Raw genomic sequence first — 14,453 nt, 5'->3', positions numbered from 1 at the left:
AGTTTGTCCTTTACGGGATTAAAATAAGAGTATTCGCGATGTCACATGCTCCATCTAGTGCTCACCTTTGGAACGAGCCCGCGGGTCACAGGCCAAGCCTGCGGCCAGAGGTGCCCTGTCCTGGTGGCTGGGGCAGTAGGGACAGGACCTTCCATGCGAGCCAGCACACCGGGAACGAATATGCCCAAAAGTGGATTAAACAAAGTTATGAAGACTTCTGTGGCTGCTGAAAGAGCAGTGATTTGGGTAAAAGTGCCACATTCAGGAGACCCACAAGTTGTGAATGGGTGGCAGCTGTGAAGACCTCTCGTGCTCCCAAGGGTGAGGGGTGCCAGCGGGGCCAGCACGTGTGCCCTGTCCTTGGGTGCTGCACACGGGGACAAAAATCCTGGTAGCTCCCTTCTCCTCCTCCTCCTGGTGCTGCTCCTGGGGACAGAGCAGCTCAACAGCTGCTTGGTTTTGGTGATGAGCATCAAAGGAATTAACGAATCGCCTCGAGTGTGGGGGCTGCTCTCCTGGGAATGCCAGGCCCATGAGGGGCTTCTCTAACAATGGAAGAAAGAGGGGGGAAACCCACTGAACTTGCAAGTGTTACTCAGTTTGTTCAGCAGTTTAGTCAGGAAAGGAAAAAAAAGGCACCCCATCCCCTCCTCTGCACAAGCCATGGCCCAGGGCATGTGAGGCCTGCAGTGAGATGGCGCCCGCCCGTGAGGGGCTGCCATGCTGTGAGGGGCAGCCGTGCCATGAGAGGATCCTGTGAGAGGTTGCCATGCCCTGAGGGGCTGCTGTGAGGGGATGCCATGCTGTGAGGAACTGCAGTGTCATGAGGTGATCCCGTGGTGGGCTGCCATGTTGTGAGGGGCTGCCATGTTTTGAGGGGCTGCTGTGAGGGGATACCATTCTGTGAGGTGATCAATGAGCAGCTGCCATGCTGTAAGGGGCTGCCATGTTTTGAGGGGTTGCCATGCTGTGAGGAACCGCAGTGTCCTGAGGTGATCCCATGGGAGGCTGCCATGCCTTGTGAGGGGGTTGCTGTGAGGGGATGCCATTCTGTGAGGTGATTCATGAGTGGCTGCCATGCTGTAAGGGGCTGCCATGCCATGAGGGGCTACCATTCCATGAGGGCTGCTGTGAGGCTCTGCTGTGCCATGGGGTATGCTAGGCAATGCGGCAAAACTTCCCATCTTGCACAAGTCAGTGAGAGCTGCTTTTTAGCCGTTTTGATGGCAAAATTGTTTCTTTATTGTAATAGGTGTATCACAACCTCCAGGGCAAACTCAAATACCCCCTTATGCTGGGAGACACCAGAGGGGTGATCAACAGTGCCATTTTATTTCAGGGCCACCACACAGAGGTGTGGTAGCTGCAGTGCCATTGGGCACTTCCATGAGGCAGGTGCCATGATGAGGCAAAGCTGTGGAAGTGCTGGGATAGGGAGCAGGAGGCAAAGATGAGGGGCAGCCATGCTGCACTTCCAGCACACATTCCAAGTACTAAAGGATACACAATGGACACGGTGGTGCCCCACGCCATGAGGATGAAACTACTGCACTTCTGTCATTCTGTGGATAGTTCACGGATACACCTCAATAGAGGTAAGTTGAATTTGCAGGCAACCCAGGTGTGTGTAAGCAGGGGAGTAGTGGACATCTGCAGTGAGAGGTGCTGGCTGGTGTTGCCTGGAGCAGGATTCAGTTCCTGTCACCTAAACACTACATGTGCACCCAGTTGGGGTTCAGCCACTGCTAGTCTGGGGAGGGAAGCCCAGGGTGTGCTAAACCCCTCAAGTGTTCTGCATGTGGGTGTCTACTCCCCACTAAGGTCCCATTGGGGTGGCTGGGACCTTGACATGATCAGCTTGTGTGGTTACATGAAGAGATGATTGCCATGTGGCTACCCTGGGCTGGTACCCTGCTCCAGCCCCTCCAGTGCCCAGTACCAATGGGAGGAATTACCAAGCTGCTGCCAGAGGAGGCACACAGAAGGGTTTTATCCTGCTCTGGCACTGCCTCCTGCACCTCTGCCCAAACCCTCCATCCTCTGCATCCTCTCTTTTTTGGCACTGGTTTTGTCTGCAACCTCCCCAAAAAACAGCTTGGTGAACCAAGCTCTCTCCTTCTGCCCCCCGCCAGTGTCTGTGGAGCTCTCAAATGAAGAATAAAGCCATTTGTTTCTAATTATATTTGGCAGCCACTCAGAGAATTTAGGATTAAAGCACGCGATTTTTTTTTTTCCTGATTAAAGTACTTGACCTCATAAGCAAAAAGCAAAGATTTCAACACACCCCCACAAGTAGGCTAGGAACGAACTGCAGAGAAAAGACCAAAAAAGAAAACTCCCTTTGCTCTAGATACACAGAATAATTCATTATGAAACAAAAGGCAGAATATTTAGTGCATCGCCCAAGCTCGCCTAGGGCTCAGCTAACCACCCAATTACTGCTTTTAGAGTTCTTACACCAGGCAAAGGCACACACAGTGAAGGCCCATATGCCCCACTGAGCCCATGGCATGCACATGGCCAAGTCCCCATTTGCTGCCTGCAGGAAGAAAGTGCCTTTCACGGGACCATGCCAGCTTGCCTGGCCCCTGTGCCCAGCTGGCAGGACACTGGGATAGGGAACAGTGACAGCGGGTACATGGGTTATCATCATCTTTTTCCCCCCATATTCCCAGGCTGAAATAATTTTTACCCATTAGGTGCAGCATGCTTGGTGCCTAATTTCAAGGAGTGGCTGCCCTGGGGTGGCTGGGGGTGGAAGATCCTTCTTCCTGCCTTCCACACAGCAGCATCCAACTCCCATATTTGCTATTTTCTTCATCTTTAATACAGCACAAGGATGTGTTGCAACTGCAGAAGAGTCAGTTGGCTCCCAACCAAGAGAAATAGCAATGATCTTGATGGCATCCTTTAAAATAGCAAAGAAACCAGCTCAGACAGAAATTAACTACTCTGTGAGATTCCGTGGTCCATAAAATACTTCCCCCGGCTCCATGGTTTTAAAATAACATGAAAGAAATGCTTTCCATAAAAAGTAGTTAACTAGCATACAGATTTTTTTTTTTAGTCATAATTCTGAGAGTCATACCCAAACAAAATAGCTATACAAGCATTAAATTATACATGCAAGAAGGCTGATAAAGACAGTGAATTACAGAGCTACCATATAATATTTCAGATATACAGATAACAGCTTTATTAACATTTCTATTAAAGGTGACCTACAAAAAAGAGACTAAAATAATCTGTGATGCTTCTGATTTCTCATGATGCAGGAGAAATGGCTCCAGCCCAACTGCCACCTAATCTCTGCTATCATCCCTGCTTTCCCTGCCATCATTCCTGCTCCCCCTCCCCATGCTCTCCTCCAAAAATTAATGGAAAACAGAGGGTTGCTTTCTGCAAATAGCTAGGCTAATGTTTCACCTGCAAAACTTCCTTGGAGGACATAAAATGGATGTTTTTCTCAGTGCTTATCCAAAACAGTGAGATAATGAATTTTTAGGGGAGAGATTTTTTTTTTTTTCTCTGTTTGACAGGTACCAGGGTTTGACCACAACAAACAAAGGCAGCAAAGGGTACAGGTGGCTGCACTGGGGCTGGGGGGTGGCGCCTCATGGAGGGCTTATTCTGCATCACCCTCCAGTGGTTCTTCCCCTGGGGGTTTCCCAGCACCTGTGAGGTTGATCCTGTGCTTCAGCTCTCCCTGGGGTGGGGGTACTGTCTGCCTCACCCCTCCAGCCACCTGCAGGATTTCATAATGCCTGTGGGCAATATAAAAATGTAATCAGAAAGATATATAATGACGTGCTAAATCTATGTTTATAGAGGTAGATATAAATACAAAAGCATCAATAAAATATTAAAATAATTTCTATATTTGTATAAATTTTTCTCTGTAGGTTTATATACTTATATTTACATAGATAAACTATCTACACTTTCATTATAGAAATATATAATGTAAACATATAATTACCTCTGAGCCTGCTGCTCCTCTGTCCCTGGTGGCTGGGATTGTTTATCAGGTTATTTCATTGCTCTTAGTTTCAAAATTTATGTGTAAGTAATTGATGAACAAATTGCATACACAGGTACACGTAGAAAAACACCAGCCCTGCACAAGCAGCTCATCTATAGGTGATCAGGCTTGCAAAATGGCAATGCTCAATGTATTTGCTTTTTTCTGCCACTGCTGGGCTCAACTCCTGGGGCACTGCCACCGCCCTGTCGGGGTCCCCCTCAGCCACCCTTGCCATTTGAGCCACTTTGGCTAGATGGAAGCTGAATTGCTGGCAGAGAAAAATGGTTGTTCTTCTCCTTGCAAGAATATCAACAAGGTGATACTGTGGAATACAAATTCCTGGAATTTCTATATCTTGAAAGCCTCTCAAACAATCACCTCTCTTAATGGGCAGTGGACAAACCCCGCCCCCCCCCCCCCCCCAGTTTGCCTGGTGGCCTGTATGGCATTAGAAGAAGATATGGGCAGAAACAATATTGAGCCAAAATTGATTGAATAAACCAATCTGTACTCTACATTGGGTAACTATATTGAATTCCATTGAATATTCCATTGTAAACTGGGATATTTGAAAGACCCAAGTACTCACAACTTCAGAGTATAGTGTGTGGAGGGGACATTGAAATATCCATGGTGCACACCAGGAAGTAACTGTTTTCTGAATAGGAACATTATGGAAAAAAACAATATTCAGTCACAGTCATCCAGCCAATTGAGCCCTTACTATTGCTCAGGGGACCCTGCTGTCTTTGAGTGCAAGTGCTGGTACCAGCAGGTTTTCCAGAGGAGAAATTCAGAACACAGTGCCTGGATGGAGAGATTCCACATCCTGTGTGTGGATAATAATCGTTGTTTGGGTAAGTGGAAATGGCATGAGGAAGCCCAGCTCTGGAAATGACAGAGCCCCTCAACCAACCAGGTGACTTGAGTTCAACTTTTTGTGGTATTTCCCATTTTACTGTGCTTTGTTTGTAGCTTAGCCAATGTTCTGTCTTGGAATTTGTTCTCGTTTGTATTACTGGTTGGTTGTCTTTGCATATTATCAGCATTAGATCTAGTTTTGTAAATGTATTTACATTTTATGCAAAGAGTTGTTGCTTGCATTTTACCTATTCTATACTGATCTCACTGTTATTTTATTAACAATTGTAAAAGGATTATAACTTGGAGCTTTATAGCTGTCTAATTATTGATATTGTTAAAATTGTATAGCTATTGATGGAATTGTATAGCTGTTGATTTTGTTGATATCCTGGTGTTTGGCCTTTGGCTTATTCTTGTATGTTGCTATTGATATTGTCAATATTACATAAAGGTAAGTATAAAGATTTTAATGATACATAAGTTTAGAGAGGGAATCAAGGTCAGTACACAGATGCATTCCAGAGCTAGTGGAACCCCCAAAAGAGATACTTGTACCATGTTCACTATTTCTCCTGCAAAGGCCCTGTAGAGAAATAGTAGATATAGCATTTATTTAAAAGAAAAAAAAAAAAAAAAAAAAAAGGGGGTGGGAATTACGGGTACACAGTTTGTGGTAATTGGGAGTGGGGCTGCAGCTGAGCCTCATCCCCAATGGGCTACAGCTGTGAAAAGCAGGTGAACAGCATTGAAAGCAATGAGACAAAGAGTGCTGAGGTGTGCTGACCAAACCAGATCTCCTACAAGGCAGTTGCAGATGGTCCTCCTCTCCAAATTAGTACAAAACACATACAAATGGTGCACATGATGAGTCTGAACTGCAGCAAAGGAGCTGGCCTCCGAAACAAGACTAAGAATACAGGAGTGACCATTCATTGAGGTGTTCATCAGTGAGAAGAGGATTTTGCTCCTAATAACTTAGTGTGACATGAAAGGCATTCAGGTTTCACTCCTTAGAGCACTGCTGTCTGATGCAGCAGTAGAATGACCCCACCAGTCTCCACCCACCATGCCTCATGCCACCAGCTGCCCAGGTCATGGCAGGACTCTGAGAAAGCACCCATTATCCCTACCATCTCTCCATCTTCCCCTGCATATCCTGCTAATGGAGATGGAGGAACAACTCCAAGAGTGGAGCCACCAGTTGTATTTTTCTCTGTCTGCAGTTGGAGTGCATGTTTGTTTATCCCCTTCTCTCTTCACTAGCGCACAATAGCTCTGCTCAGAAGAGGCATCTGTTCTTCATTTAAAGCTAGTGTTAAGCTACTTTGCTACAGGACTAATGGAGCCAGAAGGAGGTCTTGTTTTATCCAAGTTTGGAAAAAGTCCCATTAAATAGCTTGTCTATAGCACCTATTGATTACTGACCCTCCTCCCTGAAGAAGAATTATGTGGATCAAAGAAGTGAAATCTATGTGACAGGGAAGAGCAGTTCCCTACTCAGTCCAAATTTGGCTATTCAGAGGAGCCCTTATAAGGCTGTGGACTGAAAAGGCCGAAAGAGCTGTATGCTATTAGAATATGGTTACATCTCCCTATGGAATAGGCACAAAGAAATTACAGCTGCATGCTGGATACTTCAAACAAAGCAACAAGGTTACCTGGACTAGAAATCCAGTGGCCCCCTCTATATCTGGTGGGCTGGATGGGGGCTCTACACTCTTGCTACCATCACCACTCTTCAGTGTTATTCTTCTTTCTCTGATGGAGCAGGGTTTGGATATGTTATTAATTTTCATTATTTTTTCCAAAACAAACTTCTTAAAAAAAATTTAAAAAGCTCTGCCTGTATTAATTAGGCCTCCTGAAAGCAAGCTGTATTTGCTGAAACATTGCAATTGCAGTATAGTACATGATGCCATGGTGGCTGCACTGCTGTCCAGGCTGGTTGCTCCACAGGGCTGTGGTTATCACCCTGTGCCGGATCATCCAGAGCTGGACAGGACAGCCCTGTGCAGCTCCCTGCTGCAAAGTGTGGACACTGCTCCACTTGACCAGAGCAGAAGATACAGCCAGCAAATTAGCACCAATAGCCCTCAGCCCTGTGAGAATTGCTCCATCAACACAGCCATCCTCGTGAGGGAAGCAGCACTGCTTTGGCATTGATAGACCTGAGACAGAGGGTAATATAAGAAATGGAAAAGTTTTTCTTGTATAATTTTGATTTATTTTCTTTATCTAATTAAGAAAGGAGGAAGAGAAGGAAGAAGGAACATGTCACTTAGATTCAGCCAGCTTAGAAGCAATGGGCGCGGGCAGATGCAGAAGTTGGGTGTCACATTCTACAAGTCCACATTTTACAAGTCTGGGCTCCCACTGTGTGTGCCTTAATAGGAGGCTGGCAGTGTTAAAACTTATGCATACACGTGTGCACACAATAGACAGTATAAATACTTCAACATTTCAAGTAAATGGTATGATTATTACCTGGAGGGAGTATGAATGCAATCTGTTCCTCAATCCCTCCTGTTCACAGCCCCTGAATTACATTCTCAAACACTCTGAGATCATACTGACCTGTACCATTTTGATCTGGCTCCTGAACCTGTTCAGAAAGGTTTGCAACCTGTGGGAAGGTGCACTGACTGTGCTGCACACCTCAGCACTTTGGAGGAGTTCAGGAGTGATTTCTGTCTGCAAGCTAAGACATTCCATGCTCAGGTATCATCTCGGCCCATCTCTTCCAATTATAACCAAATCTTCTGTCAGTTATCCTGCAACACTTCAAGCAGCAGAGCTTCTGTGATCCATCCTGGGCAAACGGGAGCTTTGCTGCCTACAAAGGTGATCATGTAAAAGCTGTGCTTTGCAGTGACCTGGATTATTTTCCCAGCTTTTGCCATCCAGGTTAACTTGGTGTTTAACCCCTTTGTGTTAAAAGGAGTTTAGCAATCAAGGGACTACTTTATGGGGAGTGCAGGGATATTATTCACATCCAGTGTTTAGTATGGAGACAATCATTGCAAATGTCTCACAGCTGGTCCAGGCCCTTCTCCTCTCTTCAACTCTCTCCAGAGGAAAAAAAATTCTGTTAAGGTCTTCCAATGATGCATAATTTCAGGCAGCTTGGAGGCACCCTTAGTGCAGTTTGGCTTGTGCTCACCCCTGCAGGAGCATAGGAAGACCCCCTGTCCCCAGCCACAGTGAAAAAGCTGATCAGAGACATTTAAATGATTTCCCTGAGAGCTGGAAGGGAATGGAAAAGATTTGCCAGGGCTATATCACTATAGTCCTGAATTTCACACTGCTGAATGTGAGCTGGTCAACCTTCCCTGGAAAACTTGGATTTATCCAATTGCTGTGCTCCTGGAGTTGCAAAAAAACAGATTTCATTGTAGTACCCTGGTACATGTCCACACTCCCTGGCTGTCCCTGTGCCGGGTCCTGCTGCCCTGCATGGTCCCTCCGAGCTGTGCTTCAGGCAGGCCCCGCCTCTCGCACCCAAAAACCCTCCAGCTGGTCCCGAGTTACACAGGCCAGGCTTCCAGACTTTCTGTGTGCTCCGAACGTGTGTGAACAGGCCTCGCCTGGAGCCTGCGGCAATGGAGGCGGTGTAAATGAAAGCGTAAACGCGACTATTCTCATTTAAGGATGTGCCGAGTGAGGTGTGCTGCGGCTTATGCAATCCTGCTTTGAACGGCTGCGAGGAATTCATAGAATTCTCATAAATCTTGATCGTTTCACTTTCATTGAGGGTTTTTATTATCCCTTTTTAAATTTTGTTTGCTTTTTTTTCCTCCCTCCATTAATCATTCTCTTATTCTGAAGTTCCTCTCTCCAGGGAGGGAGAATTAAAAAGCTCTGCTTGGCAGAGCCAGTGCACCACACCAGCTGCATACTAACAAGCAAGAGGATGTCTCTCGAGCAATGTGTAGCCAAGGAAGGGATTCATTCACTTGATCCAGTGTGTAGCCTTCCAAGAAAGCTTGAATGCTCTTTGTCAGCAATGAAGCTATCTGGAGTAACCTGGTCCTAACCTGTGTTGGGGGATATTTAATGAGCTTTGTGACATTTGTCCATCTATGTCATCCTCCAGCTGAGCAGTCCCTGGTTTTGTGTGTATGATCGATTCTCCAGCTACCTTTGATCACTTCTAAAGACTCTCTTAAGAAACCATTGTCCTTAGTTATTGCAGCAGGAAAAGTAGAGGTATGGAAGGGAGGCAGAGGGAATAAGAGAAACCCACTGTCACACTGGGAGCTGTTCAAGGGGAAGAAGAGTGGGAGTAACTGAAGTAACCCACAAAAGCGATGAACCTGGAGGGATTTTATTCATGAACCTACCTTGCTAGCACATATGTGGTAGCCTGTAATCCTGGTCAAATGCTCAGCTTGTAAAAACCGTTGAGGAAGGAGCATGAAGCTGGAGTCCTGCAGAAGCCCTTATGGCAAAGGGGCACCCCAAATGGTGGACAAGGCTGTGAGGAGTCATATGGACCAGAGCCAGCCCTGGGGCAAGGATCCCTGCCCACTCTGTCCACAGCTCTAGGGGCCAGTAATGTGTCAGCCCTCTCTTGAATTACTGCTTTTGGGTACATGTGCCGTAGGGATGTGAGGACTGGCAGCGTGCAGGCAGCTCATCATGGGATACATCAGAGGAGATGCTCAACACAACTTAGGAAAGCTTTGCCTCCAGTGCCCTCCAAAAAGCAAACAAAATGCCAGCAGGTTCGGGCTACAAGCAGCAGTGACCCCACAGCCTCTGACCATGCAGCACATCACTGCTGCAGTGGCCTTCACAGGTCCATTGTCTCAGAATTATGTACCCTGATCATCTTTTTAATAATAGTTAGGTGGTTAATTTCTTGAAGGTTGCAGGCTGAAGTCTTATTTTTCATACATGACTTGGTAATTAAATTACCCCTGTTGCTATTACATAATGTAAGTAACAGCTACTTGATTTTAAAAGAATAGTCAAATTTGGCAGACAGTTCAGAGCAATTTATTTTATATTGGAGTCTAATGCTAAGAGATTGCACAAAAAGCAGAAGGCAGCTGCCTGGAATAGTCTAAAATAAGCTTGTGGTAACCAACAACTATTATTATTGTATTACTGCTTATAACTCCCAAATGGAGAATTAAATTTCTGTAATAGATACAGCTTTTAACGAAAACAAAAATAAAAGTATTTGCTTTTTCTGTCAAGGAAAACTCTTTTAGGAAATGATACCATTGAATGTACAGTTCCCAAGGGAGGGTGGAAGGAAAACCCCCCAGCCTTGCAAGATTCTTTTGCACAGGGCTTCTGCTTTCCACAGACTCCACTGCAGGATTGTCTCAGATTTCTTCTAAAGAGCAGGCAGAAGGATAGATTTATTATTTAGAGATAAAAATGAGCTAATTAGTTTTTTTAGCTATAATACATACTCTGTAACTGCATTTAGGTTGGAATTTAGCATTCACTTGCCAAAAATTGACATTCCCTCTTCCCCACAAGCCTGGGTTCTCCATTTCTGCCTCCTAATGTGTCTGACCAGAAACAGTATGGCAAATTAAAGAGCTGGTCAATAGGAACATAGGATCACATTTCAGGCTCTGGGAGCTGAATATTGGCTAGTACATTTTTGACCTTAATCTTTAACAGGCTTTTACTTCTGCATGTCAGTTTATATGAGAAGGCTAGCTCAGGCATGGAGACCTGGGCACTAACCTGGTCTCCTGTCCAGACCTAAAAGTAATTCAAACAATCAATGCATCTTTAATTTGAAATGCTTGATGACTAATCTCTTGTTTTCTTTAATTAATGATCTGATCTACAGTTAATAATTGTGAATAGTAAATTGTCTATTTCAGCATTGATAGGAATAGTTCCTACGGGAAAATGTTCCCCTATAGCTTTAATTTAAATATGCCTTTTCACATCACACTTACCATATCCTTACCTTTATGCTATCGCATGATTACAGGTCCATTAACTAATCACATTTGACAACTTGTTTATTGAGGGGAGCAACTACTTTACATCTTTTGCCTGGGAAAGAAAATGCTCTAACAAACAATTATTCAGCAGCTGCAATCATGGAGCACTGAATTAATTGCTTTGAAGATCTCAGTCAAGAAGATCTTGATAAAAAATCAAAGAAAATGTTGTTTGACAGAATGCATGAATGAGAGTGCCAGGAGGGACTCAGGCTTGGTAAGCTGCAGCCCTGCTCCAGGGAGCACTCCATGAGGACCTTGAAACACTGCACTCAGGGGAGGAGGAGGCTGTAGAAAAGCTCATTTGCTTGTTTGTTCTTTTATGTTTAGTTTATCAAAACCAGAACTTGTAGTTTGATTATAGCATCAGGATGCTGCTAAAATGGGCCCAAAAAACCTGAGCACAATCAGGTCTATAAAGGCTGACACATGGATATCTCATATGTGTAAACTCTGTGGATGACTTCTCCTGCCATACAAATAATTAACCCAAAGGGTACTGTGACATTTAATGATTATAAAGCACTTTAGAACTTTCTCCCAATGGGAGCTGCTGTGATTGTACTGAAGTGGGATAAAAAGCAGAACAAGGCATGTTGGGATCTCAACTCTGGACCTGGCTGGGCAAAATTGCCTTGGTGAATCTTGATGCTGGGGAATGCCATTCACTCCCTGACAAATGTCCAAGAGGGCATCAGGACAGTTTGTATCTTGAGTTACTTTGTTGGGTCTGGAGCATTGTAGAAAATAGTGGGATTGCTGATAAAGCTTGATGAAGGCACTGAAGGCATGGACTGGAAAGGGGTTTATGATCTCTCCAGCTTCTTTGTGACTGCTGCTCCTTTATCAGCATGAGGAAGACCAGAGTGTCTCACGTGAGACAGTCCCAAAATCTGCTCCATGGACAAGTCACAGCCTGTAACACACTGGCCAATCCCAAGCCATGCTTCCTTCTCTCAACTGCTGTAACCTTGTATGCTTTGCAAGTCAGCTGAGATAAACTATGTGTCTGCCAGATAAAACTAATTCCTACAGTGACACTGGAAAGAGAAGGAGAGCATAAAGATTCAAAATTCTCTGTAGTAAAGGGCTTCAAAAATGAAGTAGAAGGACTAAACAATATCTTCTCTGAATATTATGTCACTATAAAAAGCTGAAAAAGTTGCCCAGTAAGCTAAAAGGCAATGATATCAGGTGGCTTCTCAGAAAACATCCTGATTGGGCTTTTTGGTCACATCCAATTAGTAACATTGTTCTTACATGAAAAGTTGCTAAGAGTTTGCTAGCATCATCTCTCTAGAAATGGGAAGAAATAGAATTCTTTTCCCTTTCCTGCCCCAAGTTCAGAGGGTCTGAGAGGATGTTGGTATTGAAGTCAGTCATGAACATGGCACTATTTTGCCAAACCAAACACCCCTAAGGACTAATGCCTCAAAAAGTCTGATGGAAACTTCTGTCACAATGGATCATGTTTAAAAGTGAGTGGCAGAGAAACTGTGGCCCCTCCCTTGACTCTTGTTTAAAATTAGTAAGAGCCCAAATTGAATTTATACACTTGTATATACCCTGATTCAAATAATTGTTTTTGCAGCAATCCCTTGGCTCTCTTTAATATTTCAACATGAGACAGATAGAGCCTAACTAAATAATTGGCTATATATTTTCGTTTTCTGGGGGTTTTTTCCCTCTTTTTTTTAATTATTTTTTTTATTTTGCAGATATGGTTGACAGAATTTGGCCTGACAAAGGAAATGTAGAAAGAAGCAAGTAAGCAAGTTGTTGCTGAAGCTTGTATTAATCATTCTACTAAGCTGTAGAGTAGCTGAAGACTTATGTGTTCTGGTTTATCCTTACAAAAAATGTAAATAGGAGGTTACATATTAATGATCAGAAATCACTAACTTTACTTGTCAAGGAATGATACAATTATTTTAAATGAATGAACAGCAAAGTGTACATCAGGCTGTAGGCTCAAGTGGCAGGAGCTGGGTTAAACCTGAGGTGTTCCCAAGACAGCAGACCTTTATCCTTCTTTAGGATAATGATCAAGCAAATGTTTAAGAATCTTCCTAATAAGGTCATGAGTAAAATGTGATGTATTATTAGACACAGAAATGAACTCTTATTAAAATAATAGAAAAATCCTAATATATAAAAGGCATAGTGTATTAAATCCAGTTTGACCTGAATCCATGTGTTGAATACCATTATTAGGATCTGTCCTTAATAAAAGGCTTTCCATTTAGTTAGTAAAATTTGAGACTCTACTAATTTTGAGCAAAGTTTTTTCCATGCTTGAAGAGCTGGTCTGCCCCACGTCAGGTGGCCCATGTTGTTGTGATAAAGCTACAGCAATGAGAAGAGCATTCTCTCTCATCCTCTACATCCAGTCCCTAGGTCTGGATTCAGAAGAAAGGCAAAGCTGCCACAGGCCCTCTGTTTTCTTACCAGCCAAATAAACAGGCTAAGAATCAGTCTACTCAGTGCTTTGGCAGCTGACACTCCAGCTGATCCATCCACGTCATGGGAAGGTCAGTTAAACTGCTCTCAGTTTATTTCAAAAGCTCTCAGCCCTTTTGTATGGACATTGGACTGAAGACTAATGACCACTCAAAACCAAAGGAAGTGAAGCAGCTGCTGCCATCTGAAAAAAAATGCTGTGAGGACAAAGCAGCTCACTCGTGCCAGCCACACAGTTACAACAATTTTTCCTGCTATTGAGAAATTGTTGAGATGTTAAGCTCACTATAACAGCACTAAGAAGTTCCCTTGCCTAAGTTACATCTTTATTTAGGCACACACCATTCTGGTCACACAGTGATGGAAATATTTTGATTTGGTTTTTGCTAATGCAGAATGAGTAGCTAAAATGGAGGCAATATTAATGAACACATTCTGTTCTTGTAAATCAAGAGTGCCCCTGAGCGAGTAGTGTGTGTCCAGCTCTGGGCACCCTGCTCAAGAAAGATATCATCAAACGACATGTGGGATTTTGAAATAGACACTAATTAGAAAATGGAAAATATAATCCAAACAAAGATGGAAAAGACTGGGACCATTTTCCTTTAGGGTGATAAAACTTAATCATTGATATTTGTATTTGGAACCACTTTTATAGTCAGTGACAGAAAAAGGAATGTGATGAACACTTGCTGACCCTTTCCTTCTTCGCAAAAGAAAATACACAAATTTTAAAGCTTGGAAAGAAAACTCTTGTGGCATATCATCATGCTGCAAGTGCTACAAGACAGCAGTGATGCCAAAATTTAAGTAAATTAAAGAATACAATTTTTTACTTTTAACTGCCACTCTGAATTCATGTCCAGACAGAGACATGAAGTGAAACTTTGACAGACTAAAAGGCTTCCCACGTCTGCATATTAAAAAGTCTGTAATTACTAAGGGCTGGGAAGAAGCTGTGTATGAAATGACTTTCTTCTGCAAGCATTCCTGTATCACTACCAAACACTGGACATGAGCCGGAAAAAAACCCTTCAGGTGAAACAACATATATTATAAATAATGTCTTTTTGTAGCTATTTTGCAAGAAGTTCATAGAAATGTGAAGAAATACTGTAACAGAATAAAAG

Source organism: Serinus canaria, chromosome 6 (genome assembly GCF_022539315.1).
Source record: "Serinus canaria isolate serCan28SL12 chromosome 6, serCan2020, whole genome shotgun sequence".
Taxonomy (NCBI): domain Eukaryota; kingdom Metazoa; phylum Chordata; class Aves; order Passeriformes; family Fringillidae; genus Serinus; species Serinus canaria.
This window is presented reverse-complemented; position numbering follows the sequence as displayed.